This window comes from Rattus norvegicus, chromosome 5, assembly GCF_021556685.1.
Source record: "Rattus norvegicus strain SHRSP/BbbUtx chromosome 5, alternate assembly SHRSP_T2T, whole genome shotgun sequence".
Taxonomy (NCBI): domain Eukaryota; kingdom Metazoa; phylum Chordata; class Mammalia; order Rodentia; family Muridae; genus Rattus; species Rattus norvegicus.
This window is the reverse complement of record NC_141538.1, coordinates 141484987-141490908: the sequence shown is the minus strand read 5'-3', so window position 1 is coordinate 141490908 and position 5922 is coordinate 141484987.

Genomic DNA, 5922 nt, shown 5'->3' with positions numbered 1-5922 from the left:
GAGCCGAGGGAGGGAGGCGCGTCCTGGGTGGGAGAGGCAGGCGGCAGGGCCGGGAGGGAGTGCGAGTGAGCCCGCCCCGCCCGCCCGTCCAAGCCGCCCGCTTGACATTTAGGGGAACTCTGATTCCTCGACCGACCCAGGTTTGAAGCAAATGGGAGCAGGTGCAGTCTGCTTTCTGGAGCAGGCCGAGTGGAGTCAGGCTTGTAGGGTACTGCGGATTCGGGATTGTGGGGATGAAGTTCAAGGGCACCGAGAGAAAAGGAAGCCTAACATTTTCCCCTCCTAATACGGTAATTCCCAAAGACGGAAATGAATAGGTAAGCCCTCCTCCAAACTAAAAGGTGTCCCTAACCCCATCAGATGCCAGCATCGGACCCTGCGTGATCCGTCGCCTTTCTCCAAATTCCAGTCTATCTCTGGACCCCGCGAAGTGTTGGACAGCTCCGTTAAAGAACCGGGAGCCTGGTTACGTATAGGGGGAAGTGTGGGACACAGTTCTTACACACACACACACACAGGCGAAGGAGCTCTTGAATCGAGGGCGATGTATGCTCGCCTAGTGGGCGATGCAGTCAAGAGTGATTTCAAGGGACTCCGAAATCAAGTCGGCTCCTCTGTTGGCCAGCAGGAGGCGTGCATTTCCAAGGCCCGCGTCCTGAACTTGGGGTGGTTAAAGTTGTAGGTAGCTGGAGGAAGAGAAGGGAGAAATGGGGTCTGGGACCCAAAGAATTTTAGCCTAGCACTTCAGGATATTATTCACGTTGGTGCGGAACTCTGAACTATCTGCCTCAAGGTACAGCCATCCCTCAGACATGAATTGGAGATGCCTGAAAAACATTGGTTTAGCTGAGTGGTGGCAAGGTGGTTGTTGGTGGTGGTGAGGGTCCTTCCCCTGGAACCCGGGACTGAGTGGAGCTCTGTCCAGCCTCCACCATGTCTAGAAGGAACCAAGTAAACGTCGTTCTGTAGGGATTTCCTCCTGATTGAAACATTCCTTCTTGGGAGGCTTTGGGGCACAAGAAACTCACAAGACTCAAGAAGCCCAGGGAATTTTAAATATTTAGGAGCCACCTTCTAATTATATGAATATCAAAGTAACCCCCTGCTGGGAGAGGGGGTCCTTTCGTGGTGTAGCAGGTCACACGGGGAACTCCAATGTTGCCGTTTTCTTGAGTCAGCACCCATGCTGGGCTTTTTGGTGATGTGGTTTCCAGAGTTGCTCAGCTCCCTGTAAGTAATGCTCACCCACGCATCTGTAAGTAATCCCAGAGAACTCACCTGCTCAGCAAACCTAGCTCAGATGGGATCCCTTTGGGTGCCACCCTTTATCTGGAGCGAATAAAGATTATCTCCCCAGGAAAGGAGCAGTAGGGTAGATTCGGGCAAAAGAGAGGGGGAATTAAAAAAGGTTGGGGAAGTAAGTTCAGATGTAGCCTTTTCCAGGTTTGGCTGGATTGTGTGTGTGTGTGTGCGCGCGCGCGCGCGCATGTTTTGTTTACATAAAAGAAAATCCATCCCAGTAATTTGGATCTGTGTGACTGGCTTGAAAAGATGACCTGGGAAAGTCAAATTTCCCTTTCTTCAGAATTCGGGCTTGGGTGGTCAGCTTCAGGCATGACAGAGGGCGCTATGAAGTGTAGCCGGCTCCCTGAATGAGCCTCTGTAGAGTGGTTAAACTCCATCTAAAGCAGAGGGGATGTGGGCAGAGAAGTCTGTGAGCAGCCGGAGGTGACCGCCCGGTAGAACATGGGAAGAATGGACAGAGGACCCCATGAGAGAAGCCTGCTGCCCAGAGAGGGAACTGCCTCTGGTCACAGCTCCTTAAGTAATTGTGGCTTTCTCCGGATTGCCATGGCATTTGATTTTTAAAGATTCAATGAGCAGGATTTGGTTGAGAAGTGGCTAATAACTCCATGCAGCAGGGCTGGGATCCTCAAAATGGGCTGCCTCAATTTCCCATGGGGTTCTTCTTGCTGTTCAACAGATATCCCAGAGGAGAAAGTTGGTAGTTATTGTTTGGCTTGATGTCACTGCTCTCCTCAGCTACTTATGACAATAAGCCCATCTCCCCAGTGCTCAAGGAGCAGTACGTGCTGAGCTTGGGTCAAATATTCCCCAAACTTACTGACCGACAGAGGGATGATTTGGTTACCCTTTCTGGGCAGTCATATGGATGCTGGGAGACTTGTTTCCCCCCTCCTCCAGTTTTGTTGTTTGTTTTGTTTTTTGTTTGCTTGGTTTTTGAACTAGTGTCTGTCTATGTAATCCTGGCTGTCCTGGAACTCCCCATGTACACCAGCCTGACTTCAAACTCACAGATATCCTCCTGTCTCTACTTTCTGAGTGCTGGGATTAAAGACATATACTACCATGCCCCGCTGACCCCTTGGGGTTTTAACTGGGGACAATGTGAATCCCTGTGGCAGGTGAAGGAATACAGAGAAGCCCATGTGGTTCAGTGAAGTTAGAGAGGGGAGGGAGGAGAGGGGAGGGAGAGGAAGCAGTGGGAGAGGGTGCCACACTAAACGTCCAGATCCAGTGGGACTTGAGCTTCCAATTATGTGAGCCAAAAAGCCTTGTTGCTTAAGCTTGTTTAACCTGTGCTTTTGCTGGTGTTTTGTTTCTATTTGTTTATTTTGAGACAGTGTCTTACATAGTAGCGAAGCTGTCCTAGCACTCACTATGTAGCCAAAGCTGGCCTCAAACTCAACACAATCCTCTTGCCTCAGCCTCCTGACCGCTGAGACTGTGGGGGTGCATGCTCCACGCCTTGCACTTTCTTCTGAAAGCAAAAGGTTCTACCTCAGCCATGTCTCTCTACACACACCAACAGGGCTGGGTGTCTGTCCCAAGCCATCAAAGGACCCTGCTTTGACTTACGTTCAGACCCTTTCAGAGCTCTGCCGTGTGTGAAGGGTTAGAGAATTGGTCTCCAGCTGTCCTTTGACCCTCTGTGTTTCTGACTGTTCTCCTGGCTGGCATGGTTCTCCCTGAGATCATGGCTGTAGGCATTCCCTAGCTTCGTCCTCTGCACTCCATGTCCAGAACTTCTGAAGATGATAAACTGCCAACAGACCTTCCAGGACATTGGTTCTCAGCCTTCCTAATGCTGAGACCCTTTAATACAATTTCCTGTGTTGTGTGACCCACAACTCAAATTATTTTCCTTGCTACTTTATAACTGTAATTTTGCTACTGTTATGAATCACAGTGTAAATATCTGTGTTTTCTGTTGGTCTTAGGTGACCTCTGTGAAAGGGCTGTTTGGCCCACAAAGGGGTCATGACCCACAGGTTAAGAATTGATGCTTTAGGACAGCCACATATCTGAGCTGCTTTCCTGATCATCCTGTCCCTGCAGACCAGGTCCCATTGGCTAGAATTTAGTGAGACCTGTGGCATCTGTACCACCTCTTCATGTAACCATCTCTCCCCTTGGATCTTTCCCTCTGACTACCTCCGCCCTTGATGTCCCCTTTGCATTCTGATGTGTTTGCTCCCATAGCTAAGAGGTACAGTAAGCAATGGCTTTGATGTCAACTCATCTGAGTTCAAGCCCCTGGTGTAGAACAGCAATTCTCTGAGTCTTCCTTTCCATGTGTTGAGGAAAGCAGATGGTATTAGTCGCTTTTGTGTAGCTGTGACAAAGTATCCATCAGAAAGAAGTTAAAGGACTTAAGAGTTTACTTTGGTTTACAGTTTTTAGAGAGCTCAATCAGACAGTGGTCGGTGGGACCAAACAACCGTTGTTTCAGATTCCACGATGAAGAGGCAGGGTGTCCTGGTAGTGGGACACTGTAGCCACAGCATCCACCTCTCCTGATGTACCATCTCCAGGTAGGTCCCCACTTCATATCCAAACAATAAGAAACTCAACTGTGCTTGGCCTGGGAACCACACAGGAAGGTTTGCTGACTGTGATAAACCATGTAAATGTAAGGGGCTGTTGTTGGAGGATGGCCTGTCTTCACAAGGGTTGACACAAGGGGAACCCGTGGCTTGGAAAGAGTAATACTTACAAGAATACCTAGGCCTAAGAGAGCCTGGGAAAGGGATTCAGGGTGGCTCCAGTGTAGGCTGCAGGAGACAAATGAGAGTTTAAGATGAAGGCTTCTCAGGTCACTGGTGACAGATCATGCAGGGCCTTGAGGGCTTTTTATGTAACAGATCATGATGCAGGGGGAGAGCCCTTGAAAAGCGGGCATGACATGTGCCTTAAAAAGGTCACCCTGTCTTGTAGGTGAGGTAGAAGGTAAGACCAGAAGTAGAAGGTGCAGCCACCTGCCTGGTGAGAGATTATGAGGCATCTGACAGGATAGCAACCCAGGACCTTAGCATCTTCAGGAAGGGAGGGGACAGGATTTCCCATCCCCAAAGTGTGGCTTCTGTTGGGAGCAGCAACTTCAGGTTCTCGGGCTACTGAGTCAGACTTCCAAGCAGCCTCCTCTGGTTCATGGTTACCCTGAGGCCGGTCAGCCGCCTTCCTCTGTCCTAATTGCTTCCTGCCAAGAAAGCTGCCTTCTCCAGGCTGTCCTTGAGGAAACCCTTGAAAAAGCAATGGAGCGTCTCAGAAGGCAGCCAGCACCTCCACCTGTGCTGCCCCCAACCCCCTCTGGCTGTTAAGGGGACGTTCTGAAGAGAGCCTTTCACCACTTCCTCCCATGCTGCTCTTATCACGTCTGGGTCAGTTTAGGAGCTCTCAGGAATCAGACTGGGTTCTTGTGGAGGGTGGAACAGGGTTTATACTACAGTGATTCTGACCAGCAGGGCAGGTGAGCGCTGAAATCCGCCATATGCTCTACTTGTTAAAGTGAGCGCATGGGGATGTCAGGGATTTATCTGTGCGAAGGAGGAATACCCTCTCCCTGTCCCTCTCCCCACCCCCTCTCCTCCCTCCCCTCCTCCTTCACCTCCCCTTCCTCTCCCCTCACTCTCCCCCTCCTACTCTCCCTCTCCCCTCTCCCTCCCCTCCCCCTCCCTTCTCTCTCCCCTTCCTCCTCTCTCCCTGTCCCTCTCTCCTCCCCCTCCGCTCCCTCCCCCTCCTCCTTCACCTCCCCTTCCTCTCCCCTCACTTTCCCCCTCCTACTCTCCCTGTCCCCTCTCCCTCCCCTCCCCCTCCCTTCTCTATCCCCCTCCTCCTCTCTCACTCTCCCTCTCCCCTCCCCCTTCCCTCCCTCCCCCTCTTCCTTCTCCTCACCTCCCTGCTCCCCTTCCTTCTCCCCCTCTCCCCCCTCCTCTCCCCTGCCTCTCTCTTCCCCCTCCCCCAGGGTCTCACAGTGTGAGCTCACTGTGTAGATTAGGCTGGTCTCTTAACTCACACAGATCTGCTTACCCCTGCTTCTGGAGTGCTGGCATTAAAGGTGTGCACCACCATGCCTGGACATATTTTTCTAACAAATTCAAGGTGCTGTTCGCTGCTTAGCTGCATGCTTGCTTCTCTCTTCTTGATTTGCACAGGAATAACCCATGGACCATGGCCAGCTTATTGCCATCAACTGCTATCTACTCATGGATTCTTGGGGTGCCATCTATCAATGTCTACTGCCATCAGCACCCCTTCTGGCCATGGTGAAACTCGTCTGTAATCCTAGCACCCAGGAGGCTGGAGGATAAGGAGAGTAAGACCAGCTTGGACTACATAGTGGGACCCTGTCTTAAACAAACAAGCAAAACAGAAAGCAACCGCTACCCAGACAAAGTCCATGACCCCAGGGTTGAAAGGGAGAGGTCCAGTTGCCAGTTCTACAGTTGTGGTTTAGATCCTCAGAACCCCTCCCCCTTTTAAAGATCTATCTATTCGTGTATATGAGTGCTTTATTTGTGTGTATTTCTACATGACAAAAGAGGGCATCAGATCCCATTACAGATAGTTGAGAGCCACCACATGGTTGCTGGCCATTGAACTCAGGACCTCTGGAAGAGC